Source organism: Cryptomeria japonica, chromosome 10 (genome assembly GCF_030272615.1).
Source record: "Cryptomeria japonica chromosome 10, Sugi_1.0, whole genome shotgun sequence".
Taxonomy (NCBI): Eukaryota; Viridiplantae; Streptophyta; class Pinopsida; order Cupressales; family Cupressaceae; genus Cryptomeria; species Cryptomeria japonica.
The window spans coordinates 726389691-726406392 of NC_081414.1; positions in this window are offsets into that span (position 1 = coordinate 726389691).

A 16702-nucleotide genomic window follows, 5' to 3' on the forward strand; every position below is an offset into this window, starting at 1 on the left:
ATCCTATGAAAGTTCAAAGTTATTATGGTGATAAATATTTCATATTATTTGTGGATGATTACTCAAGGATGATGTCAGTAATGTTTTTAAAAGAAAAACTAGAAGCTTTTCAAATGTTTAAATGGTACAAGGAAAGAGTTGAAAATGAAATAGGAAGACAACTGAAATGTCTTAGATCAGATAGAGGAGGAGAGTTCAGATCTGATGAGTTCAACTTATTCTGCAATGATCATGGTATAAAAAGAGAAGTCTCTGCACCAAGAACTCCACAACAAAATGGGATAGCTGAGAGAAGAAACAGATCTATTGTGGATTGTGCCAGAACCCTGATGATTGAAAAGAAAGTGTCACAATCATTTTGGAGAGAAGCAATAAGCACATCAGTTTACACCCTGAACTAAGTACAACTGAAGAAAGGAACTTTGAAGACGCCATATGAGATCTAGTATGACAAGAAACCTAATGTAAGTTATTTTAAAATCTTTGGAAGTAGATGCTATGTTCACCAAGATGATAGAAATGGCAAGTTTGATCAGAAAAGTGAAGAAGGAACATTTCTTGGTTATTCTTCTAGAAGTAAAGCATTTAAATGTCTGATCAAATCATCTAACAAATTAATAGAAAGTGTAAATGTAAGAATTGATGAATTTATAGAAAGAAATGATGAAGGAAACTCCAAGGAACCAAAAGATTATGATGAATTTGTCTATGTTCAACCGACAAGTCTTACCGAGAGAACTGCAGAAGAAAATGAAGAGAATATCCAGTTACCGAGTGATGAAGAAGATCATATAGAGCCTACCAAGCATGTATTAGCCGAGTATGTCAGAAGACATCATGCATCAAGTCAGATTATAGGAGATAAGGATGATCCAGTGATGACAAGGAACAAACTGAGACAGAACACATCTCTGATATCTAAATTCGAACCGAGGATAGTGAAAGAGGTATTTAATAGTGAAGATTGGATAAATGCTATGATAGAAGAGATTTATCAAATCAAGAAGAATGACACATGGACACTGGTCCCAAGACCAAAGGACAAAAATGTAATTGGTACAAAGTGGATTTTCAGAAACAAGTTGAATGAAAAAGGTGAGGTCATTCAAAATAAAGCAAGACTAGTTTGCAAAGGTTATGCCCAAGAAGAAGGAATTGATTATGGTGAGACTTTTGCACCTGTGGCAAGACTTGAAGGAGTAAGAACATTGTTGGCATATGCTGCTTTCAAGAATTTCAACGTATATCAAATGGATGTCAAATCTGCATTTCTGAATGGTATATTAGAAGAAGAAGTTTTTATTGAACAACTTGAAGGATTTGTTGAAGACAAGAATAAAGATCAGGTATGTAAATTGAACAAAGCTTTATATGGTCTTAAACAAGCACCTAGAGCATGGTATGAAAGATTGCACTCTTATTTAATCAAGATTGGTTTTATAAGAATAAGTGAAAATAGTAACATGTACATGAAGAATGATGAAAATGGAATACTGATCTCAGCCATATTTGTTGATGATATTATCTTTTGTGGGAATGACTCTCTATGCAAGAACTTTGGAAATGAAATGAGAAAAGAATTTGAGATATAATTAATCAGTGAGATAAAGTATTTCATAGGTTTACAGATACTACAAATGAAAGATGAGATTTTCATTACTCAATCCAAGTACATAAAGGAAATCTTGAAGAAATCTGGAATGGAAGATTCAAAACCAGTAAGTACTCCTATGACTACTAACTATAAACTATCAAAGAATGATGAATCTGCATCTGTTGATGAGACACTTTACCGATCCATGATTGGAAAGCTATGATATGTTGTTCACAACAGGCTAGACATAGCACATGCAGTAGGTATAGTTGCAAGATTCTCTGCAGATCCTAAGGAAACACACATGACAACAATAAAGAGAATTTTCAGATACTTGAAAGGCACTAAGGATTATGGCTTAGTATATCAGAAAGGAAATGTTTTTGACTTAAAATTTTATACTGATGCTGATTGGGCAGGCAACATTGATTACAAAAAAAGCACAAGTGGAGGAGCTTTCTTTTTAGGAGAAAGACTAGTGAGTTGGCTTAGCAAGAAACAAGGATGTGTTTCATAGTCAATAGTAGAAGTTGAATACGTTGTTGTAGCATTGAATTGTACCAACATAGCATGGATCAAACAACTGTTGGAAGGTATAAATGAGCAAGTTACTGAGCTAGTAACTATATTCTATGACAATACTAGTGCCATAAACATTTCAAAGAATCATGTTATGCACTCTAAGACAAAGCACATCTCTATCAAATATCATTATCTTAGAGAAGAAGATCAAGAGAAGAAATTGGTGTTGGAGTATGTTAGCACAAAGGAATAAATAACAGATATCTTCACCAAGCTACTACCAAGGGACACTTTTGAGTATCTCAGAAGTAAGTTAGGGGTCCTACCCCTATCTTCCATTCATTGACTGAGTTCGGTGAAAGCATCAATTTGATGACTCTACAGAATATCTTTTAAGAGTTGATGCTAATTTACACACTTTAGGATGTTTTCTAAAGGTGTGCAAGAAACAAATACAGGGAACAGGAATTGAAGTCAAAATGCTTTGACTGAGACTAAGTTGACACATAATAGTAAGAAATCACTTCATACAAGAAGAAATTATGTTTTACTTCTTTACTTTTTTGGCATTGTTGTCAAAGGGGGAGAAGACTGAAGAAAAGGGGAGAGGACTAATGTATGGGGGAGAAGACTGATGACAGGGGGAGAGCATTTCAAAATCTCATAGCAATCCGAATCAATTAGGTCATATCAATTGATTTTGCCATCAATGTCAAAGGGGGAGATTGTTGGCATTATAACAAACAAAGAGAGATTGTTGGCATTTCAATAAGGATATTGAGAAGGTTGTTGATGATTATGGATGTAACTGCTAAAGGATGTTTACTGTCTTAATATTATTATTTTGTCATTGATGTCAAGAAATTGATTTTCTAATTCAATATGATGTTGCCATATCTTAAGAAGTATGTTTTGATGAGTATAAAGATGTCAGTAAAAGACACAAAAAGAATGTGATGAATAAGGGGAGGAATAAGTTATTCAATGGGCAACTATTGCCGAGTTAGACAATGATGAGATCATGATGTTTAGATTGTTTGGATATCCTCCATATGTTATTGATTGTAAGGTTAATACTATATTATGTTACCGAGCAAAGAACCTAGTCAGTAAACCCTAAGGAACCTAGTTGATAAACCCTATGGTTATCGCTATCGGTTAATGAAGATAGAATGTCTACCGAGTGAAGTTCAGTATTTATCGAGTTGCAACCGAGTAATAACAGAATTCATTGAATGAATAAAAGCATTATTTAATGAAGGAAGCTGATGAGCTGGTTATGATTAAATGATTGGTATGCCGTGAATGAAGTTTGTTAAAGAATCTATGGCAAAGGAAAATTGGCAGGAAGATCTACATTCTAGACTGAACCGCAATACCCTAGCACAAGTTCTAAGAAATGTATACAAGTTCCAAGGCGGGGTAAAACATTTTTAGATCGAAGGATACGTTGAACCTAGTCAAGTTTGAGGATCTGATGGCTATGGTTGATCATGGGATATGTGATCAAGGAGATTAAGTGGTTGGCAAATTGTTTATAAATAAGGAATTGTTGATAAACAATGTATGCAAGCAAGTGTATGCACAGGGATGCTACATAGTGATTACTGAGGACAGAAGCTTGAAGACCTGTATGAATAATAGAGTATAGAGCCCAACAGATGGACAAGATTAGTCCTATGTCTAGATTGTATTGAGCAAATAAGAATATGCTTTAGCATTTTTAGATGTGAAGTTGCAAATAGATTTTTATTTACTGTTATTTTGTGAAGTCATAGAAAATTTCTTAACCGAGTGGACTTAACAGTCTTATTTGCAAAACCCTCTAGCATGGTGACATTCTGATTGAGTGTTTGAAATCCTTTAACAAGGTCACTTCTAACAAGGTGAAGATCCTAACAGATCTGAGGGAAATCCCTTAACCGGGTCACATCTAGCAATGTGTTTGTAATCTTTAACATGATTTGCTTTTAATCAACCATACTCTAGAAGAGTATATTTCTTAGTGGGTCCAAAAACCCATAGTGGTTTTCCCTATTTGGGTTTCCACGCTAAATCTGGTGTTATGAGTGTTATGATGTTTATATGCTTATGAGTTTACATGTTTAGCAGTTTTGGTTATATTGCTAAAGTATATGTTACTGAGGTTGAATCTATTGTTTTTATGAAAGATTAAGTTTGTATGGTTCACCCCTTCCTCTCATCTTACTAGCTTGGCATATGTACTTAACATTAAGTATTAGAACTATCAACCTCTCCTTGTTTAACCCCTGATATGGCCTCAGGATCTTGTATGGACCCCAAGATAGGGACTGATAGGGGCATGGTGCCCTTGTCTTCCTAAGACAAGGGCATGGTGCCCTTTTCCTCCTCTCTTAGAGTGGCTCCAAGATAGGTCCCCCAGGTCTTATCTGCATTTTAGGATTCCAAACTTCCCAGATGTAGGTCTTTGGTGAGATTAATTAATTTTATGAGGCATGTATAAAAGGGAGTTAGTCTTCTCATTAGGAGTGGGAAAAAGATAGGAAAGATATGATAGGTGAAATTCAAGTGATAGGTCTTTCGTCAAGCATCCATCAAGTCTTCTTCTTCATGTATCTCCTTCATTCATCCATTGGAGCAACATTCACATCATTTATTTGAAAACATATGTGTGTGTTAGGGTTTTGTCATGTTACATGTCGTTTTATATAGCACTTGTGATTTCATTTCAGAAGCAAAGCAACCATCATCAACAAATTCCAGATCTACAAGGTATACATTTCCATTGTTTACATTCAAGCATTTGCAATTACTTTCTTTCAAGGTTGATTCGTCAACTGGGGTTTGACTTAGGCAAATCCCTATCCAAAACCCCTCTTCCCTTCTTTTTCGTGTGTAGGTTACAAGTGCACAACTATATTTTCAGATTTGGACTCCATTTATAGAGGCTGAAGAACCCTTTTCATTTCACAAATTTTACGGAATGACTGCATGCACTTTCAACATGGTCCCGATGACTTTTGTCCAAATTTGTAGGGTAGATCTGTATCAGTCTAAATATCTCAGATCTGAAGTTATAGCACAATCAAAAACCGGTAGCTCCTTAGTTCACTCATTTCATCTCTCTTTCCTACATAGTCAACAAGTCAACTTTCTCATTTACAAAAGAGGGCAAATCACACTTCAACCCTTTTAATCCACTTGGAATTCACATCCTTGTTTCCCTTGGATTTGGATCTAGTGGATCCAAGCCCCTCTTTTCAATGTAAAGTTCCTCCAAGTGAAAATCATCATAGTGACTTCATTTCTCTCTCCTAGGCGAGGAGTCACTAGGATCCATTTTTCCACTTTACAAATGTTAATTGAAGGAAATATTGTGCAACCCTTGTGGAAGGAAGTTGTTAGCACTGTTCTTTACAAATTCAACTGGGTGCATATAAAAGGTGATTCCGGTAAGACTCCTTATGAGCTATGGTTTGGTCATGTTCCTATAGTTAGATTTTTCAAAGTTTTTGGAAGCACATGTTATATGAAAAGAGATGAGGATATAGGAAATTTTTATGCTAGATGTGGTGAAGGAATCTTCTTGGGATATTCTAATAAGAGCAAGGCCTACCGGTGTTACAATAATAGGTTGAGAAAGATAGTAGAAAGTGCAAATGTAAAAGTTGATGAATGTTTTGGGAAGCATATTAGAGTATGTGGATATGAGATTGATGAACATGATAGTGTCTCTAAGCCTGCACAGACTAAGATCCTAAAGTAGATTAATGCAGTAGAGATAGTTAATCTAGATATTTTTATTGTTGGTGAAGGACTTCAAGAGCCTAAGAATAAAAATAATTTGAAGACTCCGAGGTATGTAAAATTCAATCGCTCTGAGAATCAGATTATTGGTTATAAGAACAAGGGTGTGAAGACTAGGAGAAGACTTGTTGAAGAGATATGTCTGATTTCAAAGATTGAGCCTAAAGATGTTTCTAAAGCATGTAAGGATGAGAACTGAATAAAAGCTATGGAGGAGGAGTTGAATCAGATTGAAAAGAATAACACTTGGTAGCTTCTTCCAAGACCTAAAGACAAAAATGTGATTGGCACTAAATGGGTGTTCTAGAGTAAAATGAATGAAGTTGGTGATGTGGTAAGAAACAAAGAAATATTGGTATGTAAGGGATGCTCTCAGATGGAAGGTATTGATTATGAAGAAACTTTTTCTCCTATAGCTAGAATTGAAGCTGTTAGATTATTGCTAGATTATGTTGTTTACAAGCATTTCAAATCTTATCAGATGGACGTCAAGTCAGCCTATTTGAATGGTGATCTTGAGGAGGAAGTCTAAATTAATAAACTAGAAGGATTTTCTTTATCGGATGAAGGAGAAATGGTATGCAGATTGAAGAAAGAATGGTATGGACAGAAGCAAGCCCCTAGACCTTGGTCTTCAAGATTAGATAAGTATTTTATGAAGTTGGGATTTTGTAAAGGTGCCACTGATAGTAACTTATACTTTAAGGTTGAGAATGATAACATTTTGGTTGTTGAAGTATTTGTGGATGATATTATTTTTGGAGGAGATGATGATTTGAGTATGAAGTTTGTTGATGATATGCAAAAGGAACTTGAGATGTCTATGATAGGTGAGATGAAATTCTTCTTAGGATTGCAGATTACTCAGACTGATAAAGGTATTTTCATTTTCCAATCTAAATATGTGAAGAAATTGTTGAATAAATTTGGGTTAGTTGATTCTAAACCTGTTGGAACTCCTATGGTGACTAGATGCAAGTTATTTAAGAATAATGAATCTAAAAAAATGAATCAGACCTTGTATAGATCTATGTTTGGTGAACTATTGTATGTGACTCAGAGTAGACTGGATATTATGCATGTTGTGTGTCTTTGTGTCAGATTTCAAGTTGATCCTAAAGAGACTCATGTTCCTATTGCTAAAAAAAAATCAGATACTTGAAGGGAATTGCTGACTATGGGTTGTGGTATCCAAAGAATGATGATTTTATGTTATGTGCCTTTACTGGTGCTAATTAGGTAGGTGATGTAGATGACCAGAAGAGCACTATCGGTAGAGATTTCTTTTTGGGGAATAAGTTGGTGTCATGGTCAAGCAAGAAACAAGATGCTATATTTCTATCTACTGTTGATGCTGAATACATTGTTGCTGCTACAAATTGTACTCAAGTAGTTTGGATGAAATAAATGCTAAAAGATATTAGAGTTGTGTATGATGAGCCTACTATTATTTACTGTGACAATTCAAGTCCTATTAATATTTCTAAGAATCTGGCACTGCATTCTAAAACAAAGCATATATTAATTAAGTATCATTTCTTGAGGGACAAAGTTAGTGGTGAAGAAGTAAAACTAGAGTATGTATCTATAAAATATTAGATTGTGGATATTTTCACTAAGCCTTTTCCTATAAATACATTTGTGTATTTGAGAGACAAATTAGGGGTCTTTGCCCCTCTTGGTGAGAACTAGGTACATTGAGATGCATTAATCCGATGGACTTCACAGTCTTATCTCTTTACCCGGGTTGATGAGTCAATGCTACTACTCAGCTAGAGTAGTTAGTGAGTTGTTCAAGGATGTAGTTATGTTGTTCTGGAGTGTGAATCTTGATCAATTTATATCTTTGGCATTGTTCTCAAAGGGGGAGAGATGCATGTGAAAAATTGTTTCATCTTTGGAGCTTTATGTGCATGATCTTGGGGGGAGCATGTTCGATTTTATTGATGTTGATTTATTCCTTTGCATTGATTGTTTTTTACATTTATATATTGTCATCAATGACAAAGGGGGAGATTGTTGGACATTGTTGCTGCTAGGATGTGTTTTTGTCATTGATGTCAACATATTCCTGTGTTTTGGTATTACAGAGAATTATTTCAGTGATCCAGTGATTGCAATGAGTTGATCTAGTTGGTTTATCTATTTTTAATTAGTTTTAGTGATTTGGAAGTTTACTTGATCATATCATTTGATCCAGGTTGAGGTTTAGTCTTTCTCTTCAGTGGTTGGTAGAGTCTGGTTTTTGATCCAATGAGCTCAGGTATGATCATATCTTGTGTCACGTATTTGGTAAAATGTTTTGGATGTTCATGTGTATCTTCATTTCAAATGTTTTTTGATTTGGTTCTCTGGAAGCTATCTTTCTTATCCGAGTTGGGTCGTTAAGTGTTCTTGAATGTTAACATGATCGATGAAGATTTGCATAAGTGGTGTTGGTGTAGCTATTGTGGATGGTTCTTACGTGCTTATTGGTGTTTCCTAATCATGTTATATTTTTCTTGGTGTTCAACATTGTTTATTGTGCGAGTTCTTGATGATCTTCATGTTCTGGTGATATTCTTCATGTTATGTGGTATTTTTGTGGTGTAACGTGTAGCAGTTGATCTTGATGAGATTTCTGGTGGTTGTGCATATTTGAGAAGTTTATTTAGATTCATACTATGTCTTCTATGACATTGTATTGGTCTGGTGGTTTATTAATATATCGTGTGATGTAATTTTGTAATTAGGTGCTATGGGTTTGGCTGAGCTTGTAGTCAAGGTTGATGATCTGTATAAATGGGTAATAATATTCATGTAATTTAGAGTCATAGGTGTTGAGTTTGCATTATCAGATAGTGGTGTATTGGCGAACAAGTGAAATCATCTTTTGGTGTGGTGTGTTGAGCAGAAATTGGTGAAGGGACATTTGAGATTACCTAGAACTATCATCAGGGATTAGCAGATGCTATTTTTGTAGTTTATTCTTTCTAGATTGTAGTCTGAATATTTTAGTAAGGTAGCAAACCTTCCTTGAGGGTTGAAGCCTTCTAGGTCATTGTAATTTGAGCGGTGAGTTCTAGGTAGTGTGCTTGAATGCATGTGCATTCCCCATTGTCATATTTACAAATACTGTTGCAGAGCATCATCTCAATGTGAGTAGGTTCTCACCATGGTTTTTCCCTTAATAGGGCTTTCCATGACAAAAATATTGGTGTTATGTGTGTTGTTATTGTTGTTATCATTATTTTTGTTGCAATTGATTAGATTTGAGATTGTGCTTAACTCATTTAATCCATTGAAACTGATTCACACCCCCCCCCCCTCTCAACTTTCCTTCTTGTTGTTGATGTCAAATTTTGCCACAAGCTCAAAGTACAATTTTTAAATAGAATGTGACAAATCTAATCACAACATGACAAAGTATAGGAAAAATTGTGTACATTGAAAAAAGTGCATCCCAAACATATTATTATAGGAGAAAGAATAGAGCCTTAGAAGTTCTTAAAATGAGAATTTCCTACAGTACATATGAAAATATGTATTTTGCAGAAAAAAAGAGAAACCAAAATAAAAACTTAATTATACCATTGCATAGAGCATGAAAAATTATCTCAAATATAAAGTATTTTTAATAAATAAAGGTCCTAAGTTCAAGTTATCAGCCTTTGAATTTGAACTGCAAATTCAAATACTCAAATAATACATAGGGAAAAAAAATTAGGCTTCTATTAATGCTAGTAGAGTATATTTTGTATAGCCTATTAGGATATGCCATCTACCAAAATATTCTACCATATGTTAGGATACGACCTATAATATTTTTTATGTTGGAATTTTTGTGATACAACTAGAACATTCATTGTCTAGCATATTGTGCAAGACTTTAAGCTCTCAATAGAATATTTTTTTGTATGGAAATTAGTGTAGATTATCATTGGGACCATAACCAACAAGTAGAGAGATACCACATGGATCATTTGATATTGTTTAGGTACCATCATGGCCTACATCTGCATAGGTTTGCACAAGCCTTTGTAGGAGGTTTAGTTAAATTTAAAGAGTGTATAAAAGCTTTATTAATAATTGTGAAATATTTTTATAAATAATTTATAGAAATTATTTTTGAAACATTGTACTATAGGGTAGGTTATACAGTCTAATTGAATTTTTTTTTGCCCCAAATTAAAATTTGTTCAAAGTTGATGATTTGAAATCGATCTATAGATTCTTGGCGCTTTTGAGTGTGATGGCACAGTCATATTTGACCCATAATGATGACAAAATTCAGGTTATATTAAATTAGATTAAAATCAAAGATCGATGGTACAACCATCTAGTGATGAAATCCCTAAATTTGGTATCATTGGCACTTGCCACTATGACCCAACTCCAGCTATTTAAAACCTAAGGTTCATCTAAACAAATCAAAATAAAGGCTAGTATCACAACCAAACAATATGAACGAATAGAACATTCAGGTGGTCCCTCTTATGATTAGGGGCAATCTTGGTATTACCATCATAGTGTAATCTTTGTGATCTATAATAAACTCTATGTATAGCTTATCAAAATTGAGAACATGTAATAATGTCTAGATTTTGAGTTCTACACCCCACCATAACAAAATCAAATCAAATCAACTCACTTGTTTGTATTGACAATTGAGCACACATTAGCAAATTAGAGTTTCAATTGAATAAAAAATAACATAACATGGTCATAGATAAAAATAACTCTATAACTTCAAAATTTATCCAGAACTAAATGACATTGAGTATGAACAAATCAGTCCTACCAATAGAACATTTAGGTGGTCCCTCTTATGATTAAGGGCAATCTTGGTATTACCATCATAGTGTAATCTTTGTGATCTATAATAAACTCTATGTATAGCTTGTCAAAATTGAGAACATGCAATAATGTCTAGATTTTGAGTTCTACACCCCACCATAACAAAATCAAATCAAATCAACTCACTTGTTTGAATTGACAATTGAGCACACATTAGCAAATTAGAGTTTCGATTGAATAAAAAATAACATAACATGGTCATAGATAAAAATAATTCTACAGCTTCAAAATTTATCCAGAACTAAATGACATTGAGTATGAACAAATCAGTCCTCTAGCTCACTTAAGGCGATATTAATTAGGAAATAATTCTATATTTAGCTTGAAAGAATAAAATGACATGGCTTACCAAGCCATATAGATTTAAAGAATTATCAAATACTAAAGCTTCTAACAATTTATTTATTAAGTTCATTTAGACCGAAAAATTATAATTATCAACTACTAAGCATTAGGGAGTTTCTATTATTTGATACATTGTAATTAAAATAGAAAAGATTTAGTTAACATATGTTTTAAGGAGGTAAGATGCTTTCTTATATTAAAATTTAACTAATATTAATATTTATTAACATTATATTGAATAAAAACCCAGAAAATAAGACATCAAATTGAAAAGGAAGATATCAATTCTGGGGTGGGTCTCAGATAAACGGCTCAAGGAGGTGCTTATTTTCTCCCACAGATTAATCCTTTTCTGTAGTTAAACACATCCTGGGAAGATAATTTTTGAGAGCAGATCACAGATATAGGGTTAACATGGATTTACCGTTTGTTTTCTTAGCTACGACCCTGGTGGTGGGAGAGCAGAAAAGGTGGTTATAGAATTATGTAGGCATCTCTTCAATGAATCACTTTTCCATATCCAATGCAATATAGGATGAGGATGATATCAAGAAAGATGACTCCTAGGTTTTCAATCCTGACGATGTGGGATTCTGAGAGTTTTGAAGTCATAAAGTTCTCCATTCGCAGAAATTCAAAAATTTTGAAGACGCTAATGGGTTTCACAATAGATGGATTCCTCGTCAAGGAAACTGGAGACAATTTGGTCCTTCTCTAAGTATGGATCAAAATTTCTGCTTTGACAGAATGACTATTAGAAATGGCTCTAATTTTAGTATTTTCATTTCTTAATCCTTTGAAAACTTTGAAATTTTGACTTAGTTTATCGACAGAGTCAATCTCTATATCAGACCTTTAAAATATTGTGATAGTTTGTATCGTCTTCGCATTCTTTCAATACTATTCTTGGCTTGGAACTTTTATTGAGCAAAAAAGACATCCAATTGAAAAAGAGTGAGAGGGAGGGGTGCACTTATTTAGTTTGTGGCATGATATCATCTTTTCAAATTAATGTTAATTAATATGGTTTGTATAAAACCTTCTCATTTAAAATCTACAGATCTTAATATTTGTTTAATTTTGTATCTTGGGATGCATATGTAGTTGTTTGCTTCAATTCTAAATGATTTCTCAATATTTAAATTATAGTGTGTTTATGGTGCCTTTGCATTTTATTAAATTTTTGGACTGCCCACATATTTGAGATAAGGATCCTTCAACATGTCAAATGCTGGTAGTATCTATATTGTGATGCATGAATGTTATTGTGCCAAGTTCTTATCAATGACCTTATGTATTCTTTTGTAATGATATTTCATGTGATGCATGTGGGATGGTAGAAAATCGATTATTATTTTTTCAATTTAATGATGTTAAAATTAAATAATAATGTTGTTGGCATTATGGATGAATTGATTATGTGTTGCATTGATGTTTTGTCATTGATGTCAACACAAGCTATTATGGTTGGTTATCGACAAATAGGTTTTGGTTACCGGTAGAAGATCAATGGAGTATGTTTGATTTTATGTGTTACATGTTTCTTGAGCATGTTTTGGTCAGTTGGTATTGACTTGGTAAGCAGATGTTATCATAGACTCTTGTAAACCCTTACCAGAATTTTTTTAGGGTTTAACTAGCAGAGCTTTCACTGAGGAATCTTGACGGGATGCATAAGTGGTGTTGGTGCGGCTTCTAGATGGATTTCAGGATGCTGAAGATGTTCTTTGATCATGCTTCAACTGCTTGAAGATATTTCTTTGGTGTGGTGGACCCAGAATAGGTCCGGTGCCTATCTAGGTTATGGACCAGTATCATGTTAACGTGTACTCTACATGTTACTGGGATGTTTAAGGATGTTCTATGGATTGGTTATTGTTGTTTTGGTCTTAAGCTAACATGGCATATCATTGCAATATGGATTTATGTAATGATCTTATCGTAATATCTTTTAGGTGGCTGACCTAATTGGTTTAGGCCTTAAGGTTGGTATAAAATGATGTAAGATCTCATTGTAGATCATAGGATGGGAATGTCGATTATGTATTCGTGGTCTTGAAATGCAATATCATATGTGAAGGAGATTTGGTCGATCATAGGTGATCAATTTGGTATTAAGGAAGACGTCAAAGGCCTCCGGTATTAAGCTTAACCGGGACTGTAATCAGGTATGTTAGATGCTCTCTCTGACAGCTCATTACTCTGGATTGTTGTCCATTTATCTTGAGGTGCTTATAACCTCACTGTAGTCAGTGAGACTCTTTTGTAATGAGCAGTGAGCTCTAGGCAATGTGCCTTCCTGCATGTGTAGGCCCCTCATTGTATCATATATTTGCTATAGAAGTATCATCTGATTGTGGGTAGGCTTCCCACCGTGGTTTTTCCCTTTTTGGGTTTTCCACGTACAAATCATGGTTTTATGTGGTATGGTTGTATTTTGTTGATTATCTATTTTATTGTTAAGTTTTATTGCTTACCAGTATCTATTTTTGTATTACCGATACTTGATCTAGTTAAAGGTTATTAAGTGGATTAAATGATATAATTTGTTAACAACTGATTCAATCCCCCCCCCCCCCCCCCCCTCTCTCAATTGTTCACCGATTACCCTAACAAATGTATTACCTTAATTAAATGCAATGAAATTACATATGTGATATTGAATCTTGTTGGGCAATTTTACTATACTTTGGTTTTTATGTACATGCATAGATACATTTATTGTTTATGGAGTGGGTGTAGGTACACATATTTGTTCACTTGCCCCAATAGGTTTGAGTTATATCCCAACACTGGTTATATGAAAGATATCACATTGACCATAAATGTTTAACCCTACCCATCATGCTCAGTCAGAATATGATTTCGTCTTATGTTATTGATGTAATTACCTAGGCTATTGTGTTTGGCAGCATTCAAAAAAACCCTAATCCTTCTGTGGGCATATAGAAAATGAGTGTTTCAATATATTATGCAATGTCATATTTTCACAATTTAAAAGAAAAAGTGCTCTATTATTTTAAATCATAATTTCATGTTCAAATCACAATTTGATGTTGAAATTGAAATGTGGCTTATATGTACTTGTAATGATATGTCTTAGAAAATTAGGACAAATTGAATTAGTTGGAAATTTTAAAAAAATAAAAAATAAAAAAAATTATTTTAATATTATGAACAGTGCTTTTAGGTTAAAGGGGGAAATTGTGGTCATTTTGAATGTTTTCTTTGCAAAGAGGCAAAGGAAAATGTTGGCCGTCTTTTGCTTCACTGCTCTTTTGTTAGGGATACCTAGAATTTCTTCCTTAACATCTGGAACACTAATTGGGTCTTCCCTAAATCAATTCAAAGAATGTGGTTTGAATGGAAGTGCCCCTTTGACAATTAGGCTTTGGGATTTCTTTGGAAATTGTCTCTTCCTCATATTGCCTAGGGTATTTGGAAAGAAAGAAACAATAGAGTCTTTAGAGATTTGAAAACTCTTGTGACCAAAGAGAATTTTCTACCCTCCTGCCCTAGCAGAAAGAATGACCATCCCCTCCCTACTCTCTAGGAGGAATGGGATACTATCAATCGGTGGCAAATTGATTGGAATATTGCCATTCCAGTGCACAAAACCAAGCAGTGTAGACAAAATGTTCTTTGGCATCCCCCCCCTTATGGGATGGATCAAAATCAATGTGGATGGGGCGAGTAAAGGGAATCATGGGCCAATTGGGTGCAGGGGAGTGGATAGGAATCATTTGGGTCTGCTAGTTTCTGTGGTGGCGCTCCCTCTGGGCACCCAGTCTAACCATTTTATGGAAGCCAACGCTGCCCACATTAGGTTACATATGGTTAAAAGAGAAGGCTTTAGAAAAGTCTGGCTAGAGTTTGGCTCACTAAACACTGTCAATTGTCTGAATGGGCACACGGATCCTAGCTGGATGATTGCTAATCTGATAAAGTATTGCCAGGATATAATAAATGAGTTGGAAGAATTCAAAATTTTGCACGTATATCAAGAAGGAAACAAAGCGACGGATCTACTTGGGCTATGTGGCTACTAAATAGTGAAGTAGTAGGGATTCATTCACACAAAACCTGTGCAATCTGGCTTTCTCAAATCCTTTTTATGCCCTTCTTAGGCTAGTTAATTATAAAGTTCATGTTCATAAATCTGATAGTCATGTTGCTAAGGGGGTTAGTAGGCCTCCTTTGAAGAGATTCAAGCCTGATATTCCTCTGTAGGGTTCTCGGGAGGAAGATTTCAGGCTTGTTAGCGATGGTCCGAGTTTAAATCTTGCTAGGGTGGATCCCCCATCATTATGCTCATGGGGACGAGGGGCAGCTTCAAGATGATGCAGGGTTGGCTGGACACAAGCATTCTAAGGCCCTGATCCTTTTTGAAAAGAAGAATTTAAAAAAAGAAAAATTGTTGGCTACCAGTTCATAGAAAAAGTTTCTTCTGTTCAGGGTTCGAAGAAGGAGGTGATGGACGAAAATTCACCCAAATGATTTTCCCCATGTTTCATCTCTGGTTTTTCGGCATTTTGTCTCTCTGTGACTTCTGTATCTCGGTTTTAGCTGGACTGCTAGTTGGTTTACTTGTCTTTGTTCTTAGTTTCTCAAGACAAATTTTGCTTATTGTACCCTGTTTTAGCTCGCAAACTGGTTCATCCTCCTTATGTATACTTTATGTATATCTTTTTTATATTAATATATTTCAGACTTTTATCATTAAAAAAAATTATAAGTCAAACATTCAAGAGAACATTCTCCAACTGACAGAATAATTCTGTCAAGATACTGTATCTTGATTGAAAAATAGTTTCCACCCACCCTAATATTGTCCCCAAATTTCCTGTACCAAGAATGCAACAAAACTGTATTGCCCACAAAAATATGTCTTTGTATACAGTTTTTTATAATGCACTAGTCTTGAGTATTCTTTTGACCTTGTCTGTCTACTTTTTACAGACCTATGTAAGAGATCTTTGACTCTGCACTGTTCAAGATTCAAAAGCCACTTCACTGCATCATCGTTAGAGTGAACATTCACAATTGACATTGTGTCTGAATTCGATATTAGATAGTGTTAATATTTTTGGTCAATATTTTGGATAATAGTTTATTTTTAAGTTCTCTTTCATGATCTATCATGATAGATATCATGATGGAACATGATTCATAACATTGATGTAAAAAAATGTTATAGTAAATGTTATAGCGATCATGAATGAAATTTAGATATTTTCCGTTAATTGAATTGAAAAAAGAAATAGTTTTTTCTATTCCTTAAAGGCATCTGTATTGAAAACATGACTAAAAGAAAACGACAGTTAAACCTGAATAAAAGATATATCACGTTGTTATAAAATAGAGTTAAAAGTATATTAAAGTATCCCACCATATTAGCTAAGTGATAATCACTGGTGCAGACTTGTAGTTACATGTGCTTCTTGGCAACTACATGCTTTGCAGCAAAATCCAAAATGAATAATTGAATCCCGTATGTTAAATCTAACTACATCATAATTCAACATGTCCAGAAGAGCACGTTATGTTCTCTTAACCTCACATTGTCTTGCCTGTTGTAATGAGAACGAAGCCAGATGTTATTGTCTATTTCTAAAT